Source organism: Nerophis ophidion, linkage group LG03 (assembly GCF_033978795.1).
Source record: "Nerophis ophidion isolate RoL-2023_Sa linkage group LG03, RoL_Noph_v1.0, whole genome shotgun sequence".
Taxonomy (NCBI): Eukaryota; Metazoa; Chordata; class Actinopteri; order Syngnathiformes; family Syngnathidae; genus Nerophis; species Nerophis ophidion.
In genome coordinates, this window is record NC_084613.1 from 77,164,334 (window position 1) to 77,187,059 (window position 22,726).

At 38.7% G+C, this 22,726-nt stretch overlaps 1 long non-coding RNA gene across 1 annotated transcript in view; it reads right to left on the reverse strand.

The window, feature by feature from the left end:
- The window catches only part of LOC133550066 (uncharacterized), a 70,185-nt gene that overhangs the window by 944 nt on the left and 46,515 nt on the right, over positions 1-22,726 (reverse strand). The window lies entirely within an intron of this gene.

Consider the following 22,726-nt stretch of genomic DNA (forward strand, 5'->3'; position numbering starts at 1 on the left):
GTTGAAAAGGGTGAAACGAGAATTGCAATAGTCAATGCGAGACAGTGCGAGTGGAGCCCTGGAAGGCCCGGAGGGGAAAAACAAGCGGTGGTGAAGGCGTGGGGTGGGGGAGGGGAAGTGTGTGCGTGTGTGCCCAATTGTCTTGGGTGTGATGGTGTAATGTTTTTGTAGACTGAGGTCGATCTGAAAAAGTTCGACTCCAGGTGTTGTTGAGAAGGGAGGGAGGTCAAAAGCGTCCATCATTGAGGTGTCCTCGGGGGTGCATGAAGGATCATTTCCAGATCCAGTTTTGACAACAAATTTCTCACTTTAAAAATATTTCTGAGACGATAAAAACAGTTTTTGGTCAGTTGACGACAGTGAAACTAAGCTGGATAACACCCTCAACGGATAATTATTTAGCCCAGGGGTCTCAGACACGCGGCCCGTTATTTTGCGTCCCCCACCTTAATATGAAAGTCTAATGTTAGTGCGGCCCGGGAGTTTTATATGAATGCCGCTTGACAGCGTTGTGTGATTTGGCTCAAAAATGGCATTTTCAACATTCTGGGTTGCCTACCCCTGCGTTAGTGGAAAAGCGGCAAATGAGTGGAAGCGACAGAGATGTTGCCATGGAGACGAGGGTTTTCTTACATGCCTGGCTGCAGTCACACCGCGACACCTGTCCGTCAGTAATAACAGTCCCGGATAACCTGGACCAATTCAGACCGTTGTAGAAATGTCCGATAAAATCGGACTGCCGATATTATCAGCCGATAAATGCTTTTAAATGTAATATCGGAAATTATCGGTATCAGTTTCAAAAAGTAAAATGTATGACTTTTCAAAACGCCGCTGTACGGAGTGGTACACGGACATAGGGAGAAGTAGAGAGCGCCAATAAACCTTAAAGGCACTGCCTTTGCATGCCGGCCCAGTCACATAATATCTACGGCTTTTCACACACACAAGTGAATGCAAGGCATACTTGGTCAACAGCCATACAGGTCACACTGAGGGTGGCTGTATAAACAACTTTAACATTGTTACAAATATGCGCAACACTGTGAACCCACACCAAACAAGAATGACAAAATCATTTCGGGAGAACATCCGCACCGTAACACAACATAAACACAACAAAACAAATACCCATAATCCCTTGCAGCACTAAATCTTCCGGGACGCTGCAATATTTTGCCTCACCTTGACTCTGCATCCAGTGGCCCCCAGGTGAATTGAGTTTTTGACCCCTGATTTAGCCTAAGCCCCCATTTCAGCCACACTAAACTAGCATTTAAGGTTCCCCTCTTCGGACAGATTTTTACACGGGTAAGTGCGCCATCTCCAGCTCTTAGCTTTGTATGGACTCATTGATCGTTTATAAACTGAGTTCGGAGAGGAAGTGACGCCAGAAAGACCGCGCCCTACACAGTGGGGGACACCAGAAAGAATGCGCCACAGCCAGCTTTAGAACAATCTGTTCGGTAACTTGGCGGCAACCACTAAAAAGACAGAGGCGAGTCATCCAGACATGCCCGTGGTTCTCCTTCTTGTACATGTACAGACGCTTTTGGAAATCACACATCAATACCTTAAGAGAAGGAAACAGGAGATTGCTATGATGTGTTGCCTATCAGCTGTTCTTGTAGGCCTGGCCAACCAGGCAGACTACCCCACCGTGAGAGCCATATAATATTTTTTTTAAAGGCCTACTGAAATGAGATTTTCTTATTTAAACAGGGATAGCAGGTCCATTCTATGTGTCGAACTTGATCATTTCGCGATATTGCCATTTTTTTGCTGAAAGGATTTAGTAGAGAACGTCGACGATAAAGTTTGGTCGCTAATAAAAAAGCCTTGCCTGTACCGGAAGTAGCAGACAATGTGCGCGTGACGTCACGGGTTGTAGGGCTTTTCACATCCTCACATCGATTACAATCGTAGACACCAGCAGCGCGAGTGATTCTGACCGAGAAAGCGACAATTTCCCTATTAATTGGAGCGAGGATGAAAGATTCGTGGATGAGGAAAGTGAGAGTGAAGGACTAGAAGAAAAAAAAAAGGCGAGGGCAGTGGGAGCGATTCAGATGTTATTAGACACATTTACTAGGATAATTCTGGAAAATCCTTTATCAGATGATTGTCTTACTAGTGTTTTATTGAGATTATAAAGTCATACCTGAAAGTCGGAGGGGTGTGGTGACCGCCAGTGTCTCTGACTGAAGCCATAAAGGAGCCAAGAAAGTCGCAGTTGCCTCTTTGACAGCTCATGTCTACGGTAAGAGCCAACTTATTACCACAATTTTCTCACCGAAACCTGCCGGTTGACATGTAGTAGAGAAACATGTTCGCTTGACCGCTCTGTTCCATATTAAAGCTTCACAACAAACAAAGAAACAACGGCTGTGTTTGTGTTGCTACAGCCGGCCGAAATACACCGCTATCCACCAAATACATTCTTCTTTGTAGGATCCATTGTTAATTGAACAACTTGCAAAAGATTCAACAACACAGATGTCCAGAATACTGCTTAATTATGCGATTAAATCGGACGACTTTTAGCCGTGAGTGGTGCTGGGATGGTAGTGGGTTTCAGTAGGCCTTTAACACTCAATACAACTAAATGCGTGCATTTTTAAGTAAGACCAACATTTTTAGAGTTTAAGTCTCTCATTCTTTTTAAAAAACATTGTTATTCTAAAGCTAACCAATAATAAATAAAATACATCTTAGCATTAATGCGACTTCTTGAACAGGTGCGGTAAAACGGATGGATGGACTGAAATGTATGAGAATGTTTTATAATTTGAACGTTATTTTTAACACTCTGATTAACAGTGGAATTATTATTACTTATCCTGTTTAGTAATGTCAGCAAGGATTTATCTGAGAGCCAGATGCAGTCATCAAAAGAGCCACATCTGGCTCCAGAGCCATAGGTTCCCTACCCCTGCACTAATTGAAAGTGTATCTTGTATATTTTTATGTTGATTTAATAAAAATGAAAAAATAAATAAAAAATCATTCTTTTCATTTTTGCGGCTGCAGACAGATTTGATTTCTGTATTTTTGGTCCAATATGATTCAACATTTTGGGGTCCCTTAGGCCCCCAAACATACTCTTGTGAGTCTCGGTTGAGCAAGTAACTTGCATGTAACTCAAGGTGAAATAGTTTATCGACGCACTATCAGTTGGACATTCCTTTGTTTCCACACTCAAGAACGGAAACATTGTGGAACGAAAGAAATTAACACATTCTCCGAGGACATATTTCATTCATGAATCATTTACTCGGGGTCAAACTTTCCTAGTGTTATTGCATTTGCCAAAAAGTGAGCCAGTGTTTTCTGTGATTTAAAAGTACTTAAAGTTAGTCCTAAACGACACGACTTTAGTTTTTTTATTTGTTCAGGACAGAACACACAGACGCTAATACTGATAATAACAGAAGAAATTAATCCATTAGAGAGATGGTTTGAGGAAAAAAGTGACTATAGAAATGAACAGCAGAAATTGATGGAGCAAAAGAGACCACATTTGTGTGTGTAACAGTAGATGATAAAAATAACTGGATATTTCATTTAAAACAATAGATAACATAAGGTATCAAAAAATATGTTAATGTTCAATTAGCAAAACATGTTCTGGACCAAAAATCACCCCATACTCCCTAATGCTCGTTAGTGATACAATATCTGACTTAAAGTGTAGCAATAAGGAGAAATAACTACAAATGCACATTTCATTCACTAACTACTGCAAATAAAAGGTCAGTTTGAATCGAGGCCTGTGTTCTGTCGTAACGGCTACACTGTAAAAAAAAAAAATCTGTAAAAAAAAACGGTCATCTCCTGGCAGCCACGGCTGCCAAACGAAAACCATAGAATTAAAGTAAAACATTGGTAAACCAAATAATGATCAAAAACATTATATTAACAGAAATTTTTGCGGGAATATATCGTAATTTTACAGATTTTCACTAAATTATTAAGATCAACCAACTTTAATAAAGTGACGATGGAAATAATTCTGCAGAAAAATACCTTTATTCTACAGAGTTTTTCCCACATCACCGCCCCCCCTCCGGTAGAAGTGGGCGGGGTTTGGTGGTTGCGGGAGTGTAGCCAGAAAGAGTAAAGCTGCATGGGATTAAGAGAATTTTTTATTTTGTGTTTATGTTGTGTTACGGTGGAAATGTTCTCCCAAAATGTGTTTGTCATTCTTGTTCTATGTGGGTTCACAGTGTTGCGCATATTTGTAACAGTGTTAAAGTTGTTTATACGGCCACCCTCAGTGTGACCTGTATGGTTGTTGGCTGTTGATCAAGTATGTCTTGCAGTCACCAATGTGTGTCATATTACAGAGAAAAATGTTAAATTGTTAGTATGAGCATGAACCTTTATAGAAGAGGCTACATATATTTTTCGACTTGAATATAAAAATACACAAAAAATATATATATTTTTTCCTTAAAATTACATATAAAACTGTTAGATTGTTAGTATGGACATAGACTTTTAGATAACAAGCTACATATTAAATGAAAGTTAATTACTATAATTTTACATGATTTTTTAAAGTAATTTGAGAAAACTGAAAATGATATGTATAATTAATTTGGTATTTTTCTGTAAAAAAAAATAGAAATATACATAGTTTGTCATTGCTGGCATATTACTTAAAATAACAGGCGATTTGTTTATTTACAGATAATGTCTTTAATTCTACAGTTTTATAACCTATTTTAAAAAATAGAAAAATTACAGTAGAAATTTAGAGTAAATCAACCATAAAAATAGGATTTTTTTTACAGTGTACCCATCGGTGTTTGCTACCCAATGCTCCTGAGCGTGTGCGTACATGCGCACAAAATATTTGTCGAGAACAAAATATTCGTGGAGAGCGCAGGCTCGTATGCTTCGTGTAAAAGTTAATGAATTTTAAACTAAGTTTCTTTCATACTTGTAGACAATTACAGCGTGAGAAAGTTCACACTGTGTGTTAACAACAGACAATAAGCATGTAGACCAAGGGTCCCCAAACTACGGCCCGCCGGCGTCCAAAATCCGGCCCACGGGAAGTCCCAAGTTAAAACAAATTAAAATGAAAAATAAAAGTATTTTTTTATTTTTTATTAATATTTTTTTAAATCTGTCCTTTCTAATCCACTGCTTGTTACAGGCAAATCATATTGTCTAAAAATGCATTTTCCCATCATTGACGTGACATCACACTCATATATATATATATATATATATATATGGCTTTTTTATAGTGCAAATCGTACCGAACGCCACAAAACTAACAACATCAGGATTGATTTTTCAAAAATTTACTTTTATAGTGCCCGATAGTGAACTAATAACAAAATCATCTTGACTGTAAAGTCACATCAACAAATGAACAGCCATACATGTCACACTAAGGGTGGCAGTATGAACAATGCCAACACTGTCATAAACATGTGCCATATAGTGAAATCACACTAAACAACAACGACAAACATATTTTGGAGGAATAATTGCACCGCAACACAACAAACAATACAGAACAAATTCCCAGAATTCCCTGCAGCACCAACTCTTCGGGACGTTACAATATAAACCAGGGGTCACCAACGCGGTGCCCGCGGGCACCAGGTAGCCCGTAAGGACCAGATGAGTAGTCCGCTGGCCTGTTCTAAAAATAGCTCAAATAGCAGCACTTACCAGTGAGCTGCCTCTATTTTTAACATTTTATTTATTTACTAGCAAGCTGGTCTCGCTTTGCTCAACATTTTTAATTCTAAGAGAGACAAAACTCAAATAGGATTTGAAAATCCAAGAAAATATTTTAAATATTTTTCTGTTTTTTCGACGAAGAATGTTTGTGAAATATTTCTTCAAACTTTTTATGATTGACATTAAAAAAATATATATATATATTCTGGCAAATCTAGAAAATCTTTAGATCCATCCATCCATCCATCCATTTTCTACCGCTTATTCCCTTTCGGGGTCGCGGGGGGCGCTGGCGCCTATCTCAGCTACAATCGGGCGGAAGGCAGGGTACACCCTGGACAAGTCGCCACCTCATCGCAGGGCCAACACAGATAGATAGACAACATTCACACTCACATTCACACACTAGGGCCAATTTAGTGTTGCCAATCAACCTATCCCCAGGTGCATGTCTTTGGAGGTGGGAGGAAGCCGGAGTACCCGGAGGGAACCCACGCATTCACGGGGAGAACATGCAAACTCCACACAGAAAGATCCCGAGCCTGGATTTGAACCCAGGACTGCAGGAACTTCGTATTGTGAGGCAGATGCACTAACCCCTCTGCCACCCTGAATTTAAATCTTATTTCAAAGTATTTTGAATTTATTTTTAAATTTTTGTTCTAGAAAATCTAGAAGAAATAATGATTTGTCTTTATTAGAAATATAGCTTGGTCCAATTTGTTATATAGTCTAACAAAATGCAGATTGGATTTTAACCTATTAAAAACATGTCATCAACATTCTAAAATTAATCTTAATCAGGAAAAATTACTAATGATGTTCCATAAATTCTTCTTTTAATTTTTTCAAAAAGATTTGATTTAGCTAGTTTTTCTCATCTTTTTTTCGGTTGAATTTTTAATTTTAAAGAGTCGAAATTGAAGATAAACTATGTTTCAAAATTAAACTTTCATTTTTTTCCTGTTTTCTCCTCTTTTAAACCGTTCAATTAAGTGTTTTTTCATTCATTAATTCTCTACAAAAACCTTCCATAAAAGGAAAAAAAATGTATGACGGAATGACAGACAGAAATACCAATTTATATATATATATATATATATATATATATATATGTAGGTGTGGGAAAAAATCACAAGACTACTTCATCTCTGTTTCATGAGGGGTTCCCTCAATCTCCTGATGATTGAGGGAACCCCTCATGAAACAGTTCTGTAGAGATGAAGTAGTCTTGTGATTTTTTCCCACACCTACATATTGCGCTCTACCACGGTATCGAGCACTATTCTATATATATATATATATATATATATATATATATATATATATATATATATATATATATATATATATATATATATATATATCAAAGGTAAATTGAGCAAATTGGCTATTTCTGGCAATTTTTTTAAATGTGTATCAAACTGGTAGCCCTTCGCATTAATCAGTACCCAAGAAGCAGCTCTTGGTTTCACAAAGGTTGGTGACCCCCGATATAAACAAACGCCATTGGTGGATCTACACCTAACATCCACTGTAAATGATACCACGTACAATAGCGTATCTAGTTGATACTACTATGATTACATCGATGTTTTTCAACACTGGACTTTGAATATGACCAATGTATGATCCTGTAACTACTTGGTATCTGATCGATACCCAAATTTGTGGTATCATCCAAAACGAATGTAAAGTATCAAACAACAGAAGTATAAATGATTATTGGATTCTAACAGAAGTGTAGATAGAACATGTTAAAATATAATTTAAGCAGATATTAACAGTAAATAAACAAGTAGATTAATAATTCATTTTGTACCACTTTGTCCTTAATAATTTTGACAAAATAATAGAATGGAAAATGACACAATTTGTTTCTGCAATCGTCAGCAGACTAATTATGAGCCTTTGTTTGTTTACTTACTACTAAAAGACAAGTTGTCCAGTATTCACTATTTTATTTAAGGACAAAATTGCAATACGAAACATATGTTTAATTTACCCTAAAAATATTTTGTCAAAATAAAGCCTATATTGACATTTTTTGTGGTCCCCTTTATTTAGAAAAAGTACCGAAATACTTTTGGTATCGGGACAACACTAATACACACACACCGAGCACCCACTGGCAGAAATGTAGATTGGCACCTCTGCCACTGACTGTGTACTATTTTTTAATTGATTTATTTTATCTACCTTTTTTTTGTTTGTTATATTTTGTAGATCTGATGTGCTTCAGATTTTAATAACGGATAAAACAACTCAATATTTTGCCATTTCTGAGGAGTCACTGGACATACCAAACAACCAAAATATTAGAAACACCAACTGTCTCTTTATGATTAAGTGTTGTTTCCACGCTACGTTAAAATAAAAAAAAATATCTCATTGTGGAGCAGATTGCTCGACAGGTGTGGGCCCGCCAACACCTTCCACTTGGTTGGTCACAGCAGACGGCTCGACATAGCAGATGACTGTCAAACTAACATTTTCAGCTATTATATCTTCCAGCTGATGAATAGTGCATATAAATGTTTAAGTAGCGTGTTTGTTTTTGCTGCACAGCCTGCAAAAAAGGCTGTCACTTGCTGGACTGGATTTGTTGGACTTGGTTCTGTTTGTGTGAGACCAGAGCAGTGCTTCTCGATTATATTCTGTTATGCCCCCCTAGGAAGAAAAAAAAATATTTTGCAACTATAAATAGTATCATTTTTCTATAAAATTGTAAAAAGTACACCGCTGCATACCATTATTTCCTTTATTAACGTTTTGAAAAACAAGAGAAATAAGAAAAATCTATTTTGATCCATCCATCCATCCAACTATCCATTTTTTAACCACTTGTCCCTCCAACAAAAAAAAAATTACTCTGTAACAGAAAATATTTAAAGTGCATACATTTTTATTTTATTTTATACTATTAACATTTTTTGACCGACTTGAAGCATTTAAAACTGAAAAATAAAATTCAATAAATGCAATAAATGCAATAAATAATATCACATTTAAATTGATCAACAACATTAACTCAATATTCAATAAATGACATTATTTCCTTTATTAACGTTAAAAAAAACAAAAGAGAAATAAGTAAAATCTATTTGATCCAGCCACCCATCCATTTTTTACCACTTGTCCCTCCAACAAAAAAAACTTTAACTCCATAACAGAAAATATTTAAAGTGCATAAATGTTTTTATTTTAATTTTAAACTACAAACATTTTTTGACCGACTTGAACCATTTAAAACTGAAAAATAAAATTCAATAAATGCAATGAATAATATTACATTTAAATTGATCAACAGCATTAACTCAATATTCAATATATGACATTATTTCCTTTATTAATGTTAAAAAAAAAGAGAAATAAGAAAAATCTATTTTGATCCATCCATCCATCCATCCAACTATCCATTTTTTACCACTTGTCCCTCCAACAAAAAAAAAATTACTCTGTAACAGAACATATTTAAAGTGCATAAATTTTTATTGTTTTATTTTATACTATTAACATTTTTTGACCGACTTGAACCATTTAAAACTGAAAAATACAATTCAATAAATGCAATGAATATAATTACATTTAAATTGATCAACAACATTAACTCAATATTCAATAAATGACATTATTTCCTTTACTAACGTTAAAAAAAACCAAAGAGAAATAAGAAAAATCTATCTGATCCAGCCATCCATCCATTGTTTACCACTTGTCCCTCCAACAAAAAAACCTTTTACTCTGTAACAGAAAATATTTAAAGTGCATACATTTGAATTTTTATATTTTATACTATTAACATTTTTTAACCGACTTGAAGCATTTAAAACTGAAAAATAAAATTCAATAAATGCAATAAATAATATCACATTTAAATTGATCAACAACATTAACTCAATATTCAATAAATGACATTATTTCCTTTATTAACGTTAAAAAAAAACAAAAGAGAAATAAGAAAAATCTATTTGATCCAGCCATCCATCCATTTTTTACCACTTGTCCCTCCAACAAAAAAAACGTTTACTCCGTAACAGAAAATATTTAAAGTGCATAAATGTTTTTATTTTAATTTTAAACTACAAACATTTTTTGACCGACTTGAACCATTTAAAACTGAAAAATAAAATTCAATAAATGCAATAAATAATATTACATTTAAATTGATCAACATTAACTCAATATATAAAATGCTTGGTGTTTTACTGCATGATACACACACACACACACACACACGTTTTCTTGTATTTGTTACCTTCTTGACACCCCTGAAAAATGCCTAGTTCTTTAGGAGTTCCCTTTGTAGATATATAGGGATTTACGACATTAATAATGTATACATGTTATGCAAATATAAAAAGGTAAGCTTTTAGTAAAAAAAATATTTTTATTTTTTGTTTGTAATTGTTTTTTCAATGTTCATTATTTACTTTGAGTAATTACAGTATGTCTCTATATACATATCTATTTTATTTTTTTAATAAATTTTGGCCACCGGGGGCGCATTTCAATTTCTTACACTTGTTATTTCATATGTTGACCAGAGGGGGAGCCCTTTAAATGTTTACGCACACTTGTTATTTCATATGTTGACCAGAGGGGGATCCCTTCAAATGTTTATACACACTTGTTATTTCATATGTTGACCAGAGGGGGGGGGGGGTTTAAAACCGACACCCAGGCAATTTGAAAAATCCCCTTTTTTGGGACCACCCTAATTTTGATAGATTAAACCACCAGGGGGTGCAAATGAGACATTCTCTATTAGATGCAATAATTTTCCGTATTGGAACCACAATTTAGGTCATAACTTGTTCACCAGTCCTCATATGGACAGTACTTTTCCTTGTTGATGTCTCAAAAAGGGAAGAAACACACACACACACACACACACACACACCTACACACATTCACCTATTTGAGAAGGGCTGGACTGAAGTAAAATCCTCCTCTGATAATGTTGACTACCTCAGTGCAGTAAGAGGGTCAGAGCATGGCCTGGCATGCAGAAAAGAGGTGGATTGCGCCCTCTTGAGGTTGTATGTTGAACAGGGACACACTGACAGCCTGCAGCAGCTAATTGCATCCCACCAAGCATGCAGCCTGGGTTCCTTTGTTCCACTTCTAGAGCAACACTGCAGGTAGAAAAGAATGAATGAGTACACAAAGTGTTGTGTTTCCATTAATAACTTTCCCGTTTTAGATATTTTTTTGCTTTAGGATCACTCTGAGTAACGGACTATAAAAATGGGTAAAGTAGGGACACATGGTATTTTTTTTTGCCAAGCCGATACCAATAAATTCCTGCTTCCCAAGGCAGATACTGATAACTTATTTATAGCTGTTATTTTTCAGACATAGATTTGACCGTATTTCATGCAGTCAAACCCATGTACGTAGTTTATGCACAAAACAATACAAAAATTGCAAATTGCACACTTCGAGCAACACAAAACAAATCTCGATGAGCAAGCAGAGGTGTCTCTGACCATGTCCTGGGGAACTCAAAATATATCATTTTAACATAAATTTTACATCTGAAATTGATAAAGACGCCCTATTATGCAAAAACAACTTTTTTTTTTAACCTATTTGTACCTGCTATTGTGTATTTGGGATCTGCATAAGTCCTGAAAAAACGTAGAGGCATTGCGGAGATATTTATAAAACAATCTTGCCATATTTGGCCAGAAACAATGTCAAATCTGGGTCGCATGTTTAGGCCTGGGTCCTTCTCCTAGGATGCAGACTGAAACTGCAGAGGCAAGGTGCGGGTAAGACAGGGATTTATTCTCACAAATCAGGCAGGAACAAACAAACAAACAAAGCAAGCGTGCCGCTAGCACGGGGAGCCAAGGCAAAACTTAGCACAGGAATCAAGAATCAAAAGCATGGATCACAAACGTAAATGTTGCATGAAGCGCATATATATATATATATATATATATATATATATATATATATATCCATCCATTTCCTACAGCTTATTCATTTGGGGTCGCGGGGGGCGCTGGTGCCTATCTCAGCTGCATTCAGGCGGAAGGCGGTGTACACCCTGGACAAGTCGCCAACTCATCGCAGGGCCAACACAGATAGACAGACAACATTCACACTCACATTCACACACTAGGGCCAATTTTAGTGTTGCCAATCAACCTATCCCCAGGTGCATGTCTTTGGAGATGGGAGGAAGCCAAAGTACCCGGAGGGAACCCACGCAGTCACGTGGAGAACATGCAAAATCCACACAGAAAAAGATCCAGAGCACAGGATCGAACCCAGGACCTTCGTATTGTGAGGCAGATGCACAAACCCCTCTTTCAACCTGTTTTTAGCATTCAATTTACACATTATTGTGAGGTTTTGTATTAGTGTTCCTAAAAATAGGACCCAAGCACACATACTGTACAGCAGATGTTCACAGTTTACACACACACACACATACATATATATATATATATATATATATATATATATATATATATATATATATATATATACACATACATATATATATATATATATATATATATATATACAGTGGGGTAAAAAAGTATTTAGTCAGCCAGCGATTGTGCAAGTTCTCCCACTTAAAATGATGACAGAGGTCTGTAATTTTCATCATAGGTACACTTCAACTGTGAGAGACAGAATGTGAAAAAAAATCCAGGAATTCACATTGGAGGAATTTCAAATAATATATTTGTAAATTATGGTGGAAAATAAGTATTTGGTCAACCATTCAAAGTTCTCACTGATGGAAGGAGATTTTGGCTCAAAGTCTCACGATACATGGCCCCTTTCATTCTTTCCTTAACACGGATCAATCGTCCTGTCCCTTTAGCAGAAAAACAGCCCCAAAGCATGATGTTTCCACCCCCATGCTTCACAGTAGGTATGGTGTTCTTGGGATGCAACTCAGTATTCTTCCTTCTCCAAACACGACGAGTTGAGTTTATACCAAAAAGTTCTATTTTGGTTTCATCTGACCACATGACATTCTCCCAATCCTCTGCTGTATCATCCATGTATTCATTTTGGTATAAACTCAACTCATCGTGTTTGGAGGAAGAAGAATACTGAGTTGCATCCCAAGAACACCACACCTACTGTGAAGCATGAGGGTGGAAACATCATGCTTTGGGGATGTTTTTCTGCTAAGGGGACAGGACGATTGATCCGTGTTAAGGAAAGAAAGAATGAATGGGGCCATGTATCGTGAAATTTTGAGCCAAAACCTCCTTCCATCAGTGAGAGCTTTGAATGGTTGACCAAATACTTATTTTCCACCATAATTTACAAATAAATTCTTTAAAATTCCTACAATGTGAATTCCTGGATTTTTTTTTCACTTTCTGTCTCTCACAGTTGAAGTGTACCTATGATGAAAATTACAGACCTCTGTCATCATTTTAAGTGGGAGAACTTGCACAATCGGTGGCTGACTAAATACTTTTTTCCGCCACTGTATGTATGTGTAAATATATATATATTTACACATAGGTAGATAGATAAAAATAAATGGTTGTACTTGTATAGCGCTTTTCTACCCCTTTTTAAGGCGCCCAAAGCGCTTTGACACTATTTCCACATTCACACACACATTCACACACTGATGGCGGGAGCTGCCATGCAAGGCGCTCACCAGGACCCATCAAGAGCAAGGGTGAAGTGTCTTGCTCAAGGACACAACGGACGTGACTAGGATGGTAGAAGGTGGGGATTGAACCAGTAACCCTCAGATTGCTGGCACGGCCACTCTCCCAACTTCGCCATGCCGTCCCCATAGATAGATAGAAATACTGGTACCCGCTTATATTTTTCTCGAAATTTTTCCCTCCCAGTCAAAATAATCTCTAGGCCTACTATTGTTCAGAATTACCAATAAGAAAAATTATTAACGAACTTAGTCATATGGTTGAAACTTGAGTCTGGAGGGAATTTGAAGTAAAATGTCGAGCGGCCTCCCCTCACCTCGGCCCTCAGTGAAATTTAGTTTGAGACCCCTGGTTTGGAGATAAAGTGTTTTCTAGGTCTCTTGAGGACGTACACACTGGCAAATGTCTTGTATCTGGAGCTCCTAATTGAGCGCTTGAACGCTGAGGTGGTTGAGTCTAATCTAATCACACGCCTACGTTATTAAACGCTTGGTTGCTGTAATGGTCCCCCTAGGAGCGGCGCCATCACACCTCCATGGCCGTGGCCTACGTGAGACCAATACTGCAGCAGGGAGACGAAATGGAGCGATTCAGTAAGGACGCCAGGGTTTTTTTCCATTATGTGTTCAATAACCTTTTACACTTATTTTACCAACATAGAATGTGTGTTTTTTGTGTCAAAAATAGGATTTTATAAAATCAATCAAAACGTATAAACCCCGTTTCCATATGAGTTGGGAAATTGTGTTAGATGTAAATATAAACGGAATACAATGATTTGCAAAACATTTTCAACCCATATTCAGTTGAATATGTGACAAAGACAACATATTTGATGTTAAAACTGATAAACTTTTTTTTTTTTGCAAATAATCATTAACTTTAGAATTTGATGCCAGCAACACGTGACAAACAAGTTGGGAAAGGTGGCAATAAATACTAATTAGGTTGAGGAATGCTCATCAAACACTTGTTTGGAACATCCCACAGGTATGCAGGCTAATTGGGAACAGGTGGGTGCCATGATTGGTTATAAAAGCAGCTTCCATGAAATGCTAAGTAATTCACAAACAAGGATGAGGCGAGGGTCACCAATTTGTAAGCAAATTGTCGAAAAGTTTTAGAACAACATTTCTCAACGAGCTATTGCAAAGAATTTAGGGATTTTACCATCTACGGTCCGTAAAATCATCAAAAGGTTCAGAAAATCTGGAGAAATTACTGCACGTAAGCGATAATATTACGGACCTTTGATCTCTCAGGCGGTACTGCATCAATGACTGACATCAGTGTGTAAAGAATATCACCACATGGGCTCAGGGACACTTCATGAAACCACTGTCAGTAACTACAGTTGGTCGCTACATCTGTAAGTGCAAGTTAAAACTCTACTATGCAAAGCGAAAGCCATTTATCAACAACATCAAGGAGGAAATGGAGCTATTCAGTAAGGACGCCAGGGTTTTTTTCATTATGTGTTCAATAACCTTTTACACTTATTTTACCAACATAGAATGTGTGTTTTTTGTGTCAAAAATAGGATTTTATAAAATCAATCAAAACGTATAAACCCCGTTTCCATATGAGTTGGGAAATTGTGTTAGATGTAAATATAAACGGAATACAATGATTTGCAAAACATTTTCAACCCATATTCAGTTGAATATGCTACAAAGACAACATATTTGATGTTCAAACTGATAAACTTTTTTTTTTGTAAATCATTAACTTTAGAATTGGATGCCAGCAACACGTGACAAAGAATTTGGGAAAGGTGGCAATAAATACTGATAAATGTGAGGAATGCTCATCTTCTTCCGCTTATCCGAGGTCGGGTCGCGGGGCATCAGCCTAAGCAGGGAAACCCAGACTTCCCTCTCCCCAGCCAATTAGTCCAGCTCTTCCCGAGGGATCCCTAGGCGTTCCCAGGCCAGCCGGGAGACATAGTCTTCCTAACGTGTCCTGGGTCTTCACCGTGGCCTCCTACCGGTTGGACGTGCCCTAAACACCTCCCTAGGGAGGCGCTCAGGTGGCATCCTGACCAGATGCCCGAACCACCTCATCTGGCTCCTCTCGATGTGAAGGAGCAGCGGCTTTACTTTGAGTTCCTCTCGGATGACAGACCTTCTCACCCTATCTCTAAGGGAGAGCCCCGCCACACGGCGGAGGAAACTCATTTCGGCCGCTTCATCAAACACTTATTTGGAACATCCCACAGGTGTGCAGGCTAATTGGGAACAGGTGGGTGCCATGATTGGATATAAAAACAGCTTCCCAAAAAATGCTCAGTCTTTCACAAGAAAGAATGGGGCGAGGTACACCCCTTTGTCCAAAACTGCGCGAGCAAATAATAAAACAACGTTTCTCAAAGTGCAATTGCAAGAAATTTAGGGATTTAATAAACATCTACGGTCCATGATATCATCAAAAGGTTCAGGGAATCTGGAAAAATCACTCCACGCAAGCGGCATGGGCGGAAACCAACATTGAATGACCGTGACCTTCGATCCCTCAGACAGCACTGTATCAAAAACCGACATCAATCTCTAAAGGATATCACCACATGGGCTCATGAACACTTCAGAAAACCACTGTCACTAACTACGGTTAGTAACCACATCTGTAAGTGCAAGTTAAAGCTCTACTATGCAAAGCAAAAGCCATTTATCAACCACATCCAGAAACGCTGCCGGCTTCTCTGGGCCCGAGAGCATCTAAGATGGACTGATGCAAAGTGGAAAAGTGTTCTGTGGTCTGACGAGTCTACATTTCAAATTGTTTTTGGAAATAAAAACCATAGGACAAAAAATGTTTGCAGCACAGCCGGGGAGATATTGGCAAAGTGTTGTACTGTCACGTCATTCAAGTGAGAATCTTACTTTTCAATGATGTATTTGATGCTTGTGTACATGTTGACTTCATCTCTTCCTTTGTAAGGCTCAATATGAAAAGACACCTGCAGAATAATAAATGACATTTTTAAAAAAGCGACATTCATATTGGAATTTTTCTACAATTTAAAACAAGAATGAGGTTCAGTAAGGAAAAGTGAAAAATCCCTAGACGGCACTGTATCAAAAACGAACATCGATCTCAAATGGATATCACCACAGGGCCTCGGGAACACTTCAGAAAACCACTGTCACTACATCTGTTTGTCGCTACATCTGTAAGTGCAAGTTAAAGCTCTACTATGCAAAGCAAAAGCCATTTATCAACAACATCCAGAAACGCCGCCGGCTTCTCTGGGCCCGAGATCATCTAAGATGGACTGATGCAAAGTGTAAAAGTGTTCTGTGGTCTGACGAGTCCACATTTCAAATTGCTTTTGGAAATATTCGACATTGTGTCATCCGGACCAAAGGGGAAGCGAACCATCCAGACTGTTATCGACGGAAAGTTCAAAAGTCAGCATCTGTGATGGTATGGGGGTGCATTAGTGCCCAAGGCATGGGTAACTTACACATCTGTGAAGGCACCATTAATGGTACATACTGCTTTTGGAACAACATGCTGCTATCTAAGCGCCGTCTTTTTAATGGACGCCCCTGCTTATATCAGCAAGACAATGCCAAGCCACATTCAGCACATGTTAAAACAGCGTGGCTTCGGGTACTTTCCTGGCCCGCCTGCAGTCCAGACCTGTCTACCGTCGAAAATGTGTGGCGCATTATGAGGCGTAAAATACGACAGCGGAGACCCTGGACTGTTGAACGACTGAAGCTCTACATAAAACAAGAATGGGAAAGAATTCCACTTTCAAAGCTTCAACAGTGAGTTTCCTCAGTTCCCAAACGTTTATTGAGTGTTGTTAAAAGAAAAGGTGATGTAACACAGTGGTGAACATGAAATTCTAAGTTATTATTGCAAAAAAAAAAATGTAATAATAATATCTTGTCTTTGTAGTGCATTCAATTGAATATGGATTGAAAATGATTTGCAAATCATTGTATTCCGTTTATATTTACATCCAACACAATTTCCCAACTCATATGAAAACAGGGTATGTACATCTAAAAAAGCCTGGCGCTCGTATGCTACTTTGGAGTGACTACGCTGGAAGTTAACTTTGAAATTTACAGATTTTACCGATTTATTTGCCAAAAAATAGTTCTACGACAACAACGAGCCTCTGCCATATATACTTCTGTGTATATACGTCTCACTCAAGCTCAGGAATTTGCAAGCACGTTGCGCTGGCCATTATTCATTTTTATCAATCATAATATTTTTATATTAACATGAGGAGCCAAAATCGAAACCGAGATCGACATTTGATTAATTGTGCAGCCCTATTCCAGAGTGGATTGAAGCCTTTTGGAGTGTTTCCTGGGGACGTCGCTTTTTAAAGGGGAACATTATCACAATTTCAAAAGGGTTAAAAACAATAAAAATTTGTTCCCAGTGGCTTGTTGTATTTTTTGAAGTTTTTTTCAAAATTTTACCGGTCTCGGAATATCCCTAAATAAACCTTTAGAGTGCCTTTTTTTCGCTCTCTTCGAAGACACTATCCATTTCCCTGTGACGTCACACAGTGCTGCCACTGTAAACAAACAATGGGAATAGCACAGCAAGATATAGCGACATTAGCTTGGATTCAGACTCGGATTTCAGCGACTTAAGCGATTCAACAGATTACGCATGTATTGAAACGGATGGTTGGAGTATGAAAGTATTGAAGAAGAAACTGAAGCTATTGAGCGAATAGCTATTGACGCTATTCATAGACACAGCATGGCCGAATAGCTGCGTTAGCATCGCCGGTAAAATGTGCGGACCAAACGATCAGGACTTTTGCATCTCTTGACACTGGAGCAACTTAAATCCGTCGATTGGTAAGTGTTTTTTTCGCATTAAATGTGGGTGGAAGGAAACGTAATATAGTTGCAAATGCATCTACAGGTTATCCATACATCTTTGTGCCATGTCTGCTTTAACACCGCCGGTAAATAGCATGTTAGCATTGATTAGCGTAGCATGTTAGCATCGATTAGCTGGCAGTCAACATCAACAAAACTCACCTTTGTGATTTCGTTGACTATCGTTGCAAATGCATCTGCAGGTTATCCATACATCTCTGTGCCATGTCTGCTTTAGCACCGCCAGTAAATAGCATGTTAGCGTCGATTAGCATAGCATGTTAGCATCGATTAGCTGGCAGTCACGCCGCGACCAAATATGTCTGATTAGCACATAAGTCAACAACATCAACAAAACTCACCTTTGTGATTTTGTTGACTTTATCATTGCAAATGCATCTGCAGGTTATCCATACATCTCTGTGCCATGTCTGCCTTAGCATCGCCGGTGAAATGTGGAGACACTCTGGCCCATTCAATGGGGGTCTGGCGGCAGACACTTTCGCATCTTCGGGCCAGTGGTGCAACTTGAATCCCTCCCTGTTAGTGTTGTTACACCCTGCGACAACACACCGTCGATGCATGATGTCTCCAAGGTTCCAAAAAATAGTCGAAAAAACGGAAAATAACAGAGCTAAGACCCAATGTATACAATGTGTTGAAGATGAAAATGGCGGCTGTGTTACCTCGGCAACGTCACATTCTGACGCCATCGCCTCCAGCGCGATAAACAGAAGGGCGTTTAATTCGCCAAAATTCACCCATTTAGGGCTCGGAAATCGGTTTAAAAAAATATATGGTCTTTTTTCTGCACCATCAAGGTATATATTGACGCTTACATAGGTCTGGTGATAATGTTCCCCTTTAAACAGCATTGGTGCGCCAGCTCAAATGCTCTTTCATAGCCCATACCACAGTTTTAAAACATGAAAAGTCATTCACCAAGCTCAGGCACATGCATGGTGTGAATATCGGGTTTGAAAATGCAACAAAGAAGCAAACTTTGCACATTTTCTTGAAGGGCGTCACGTTTATGCGCATCCTCGTGACCCCTTTTTTAGCCGTTAAGTGCAACGTAAAGGATGCTAGATGGTGTGCAGTCATCAATTAGAGAGTGGCATTCAACCACCGGCGGTCAGCCGGAAGACCAAAGCGCCATCACTGTGGCACATAGTTTTGTTTACTCACTGTGTGCATTAATCTGCATTTACGGCTAAAAGGGACTTCACAATTACAGGTTTTAGAAAAAGGAGAGTAATGTAAACAGGCTGCGGAGCTAATTTTACAAGCTAGGAAATTGTACGTCTTGTACGCGCAGGAAATGAAGTCAGTCAGCTTTTGAACAGCGGCTCTCCCTGTTTCTCTGAATTTTTAGTGGATTCAAGTAAAACACATATCATTAAGTCAGACAACACTAGACGCCGGGTATATTTGTCTATTTCTGTCATCGCCATGTCCCCCCCTGCCCCCGCTCCATCCTGGAGCCACGCTGAAAGCAGTCCCGCCTTAAAGTATTGGGACCTTTTCACTGTATTTGCCAGGCCCTGCAGTTCGGTGTGAATTATGACAGAGCCCGAGGACATTTGCTCTGGCTCTGCTTTACTCTTCCTTGCCCAATGAGGCCATGTGGCAGCGCTCCATTGGCATAGCTGAGTCAAACGGAGGGTTGCTTAAAAAGGCCTTTGGGCTGCAAGAAAGACAACAATTTGCCTGCGAGCGTTCTCCTGCGGGCACGCGTCATGTAAATAATGTCCTTGCGAATAAGACAAACTACGGAGACCCTAAAGCAGGGGTCGGGAACCTTTTTGGCTGAGAGAGCCAAGAAGCCAAATATTTTAAAATGTATTTCTGTAAGAGCCATATAATATTTTTTTTAACACTAAACACAACAAAACGCGTGCATTTTTAAGAAAGACAAACATTTCTAGAGAGGTCTTTTATTCTTTGTAATAACATTGGTATTCTGAAGCTAACTGTGGAGGGGGCGTGGCCTGCGGGCCTGTAGCGAAGCGGAGTGTTGCCAGTACCGGCCTCGAAATCAGCGACAGGTGTGTAGACGGCCCACCTGGGCTTTTTTTTTCGATCACCTGTCGCTATGTTATAAGCAACCGCCAGGAGGAGAGACAGGCTTGGGGTTAGAAACCAGAGCGCGAGCGAGAACGAAAGAGAAAAAGACAATTGCTGGAAAGCAATTGAAAAAGAGACTTATTGAAAAATAAAACAATATTGTAACCCTGAAACAGGCTCTCATGTCAGTGCTTGGTGGTCTGAAGAATTCCCTGGAGTGCAAGCCCCACCCTAACCAATAATAAATAAATTACTTCTTACCAACTTCCTGAACATAAAAATGCATGACAATGTTCTATATTTTGAATGTTATTTTTAACACTGTGATTACAAGTGGAATTATTAATTATTTATCGTGTTAAGCAATGTCAGCTCAGATTTATCCAAGAGCCAGATGCAGTCATCAAAAGAGCCACATCTGGCTCACGAGCCATAGGTTCCCTACCCCTGCCCTAAAGGAACATGGATGTTTTGCGAGATCTGGCAATACTCTTTTCCAGATCTGGCAATACTCTTTGCCAGATCTGGCAATACTCTTTGCCAGATCTGGCAATACTCTTTGCCAGATCTAGCAATACTTTTTGTGAGATCTCGCAAAACTTTTTTTCCTATGTCAGTGAACCGGAAGTGAAACAGACACAGCAATGGTGAACCGGAAGTGAAACAGACACAGAGATGGAGGAGCGGAAGCCTACCCATCATCTGTGTTCTGTTGTGGGACCATAATACGATTTAATTGTCTTTATATGTTAGGCCAATACTAAAATAGAAATCAATAAACTTCTCCCGAGGATGATGGGTAGGCTCCTTCGTCGCTATGTCTGTTTGACTTCCAGTTCACCATCGCTGTGTCTGTTTTACTACCGGTTCACTGACATAGGAAAAAAAAAACATTTGCGAAATCTGGCAAGAGATCTGGTATGTCCCTTTAGGAGCTCTGTAACGAACATATCTAGACTCAGGCTCCGTAATCTATTGATGCATTTTTTGCATCTGGCCAAAAATTCATATTTTTTTTTGTAATGACCCGAGGTGGGAAGAATACCCAAAACTGTATTCAAGTACAAAGCCCATTATTTTAAAATAATATGAGTCAAGTAACAGTAAAAATGATTATCAAAGTAATTACTTGAGTAAGACCTACTCTAGAGTGTCCGCCCTGAGATCGGTAGGTTGTGAATTCAAACCCTGGCCGAGTCATACCAAAGACTATAAAAATGGGACCCATTGCCTCCCTGCTTGGCACTCAGCATCAAGGGTTGGAATTGGGGGTTAAATCACCAAAAATGATTCCCGGGCGCGGCCACCGCTGCTGCTCACTGCTCCCCTCACCTCCCAGGGATTGATCAAGGGTGATGGGTCAAATGCAGAGTATAATTTCGCCACACCTAGTGCGTGTGTGACAATCATTGGCACTTTAACTTAAGTAAGTACCGTATTTTTCGGACTATAAGGCGCACTTAAAATCCTGTCATTTTCTCAAAAATTGACAGTACGCCTAATGTACCGAATTATTCCAGTTGTGGTTACCGACAAAGCTATTTTATTTTGTACATGGTGTAATGATAAGTGTGACCAGTAGATGGCAGTCACACATAAGAGATATGTGTAGACTGCAAGATGAGGCCAGTAAACGACACCAAAATTTTATATGTTCCATTTAGATTCCCCGCGACCCCGAAAGGGAATAAGCGGTAGAAAATGGATGGATGGGCATTTAGATTCCATTACACACGGCGCTCAAAACTCTGTCAAAATGTTTTGGTACGACTTTGGTAAGCTATGAAGCCGCACCGCTTGATGGATTGTGGGAGCATTACGGCTACCGTAGTCAGAGGAACTGTGCTTCAACATACGAGTATTACTATGATATGTGTATATAAGGACTGGAAAATGACACCCCGGTACCGGGCCGTGGCCCGATTGGTACCCGGCCGCAGAAGAATTTTTTACAAAAAATGTTTTTATATATATATATATTTTTTTTTTAAAATTAAATCAACATAAAAAACACAATATACACTTACACTTAGTGCAAAAACCACAAAAACCTCCCTTTTTCATGACAAAAACGTCCCTTTTTTATGACAAAGAATAAAAAAAAAGTAAAAAAAAAAAAAGGACAACCCCTTGCAGCACTAAATCTTCCGGGACGCTACAATATACCCCCCCCCCGCTACCCTCTATGCCCCCACCGCAATCCCTCCATCCCTCCCCAACCCTGCCCACCATCAACCTACTCATGTTCTCTCAGGGAGCGCATGTCCCAAATTCCAAGCTGCTGTTTTTAGGCATGTTAAAAAGAATAATGCACTTTGTGACTTCAATAATAAATATGGCAGTGCCATGTTGGCATTTTTTTCCATAACTTGAGTTGATTTATTTTGGAAAACCTTGTTACATTGTTTAATGCATCCAGTGGGGCATCACAACAAA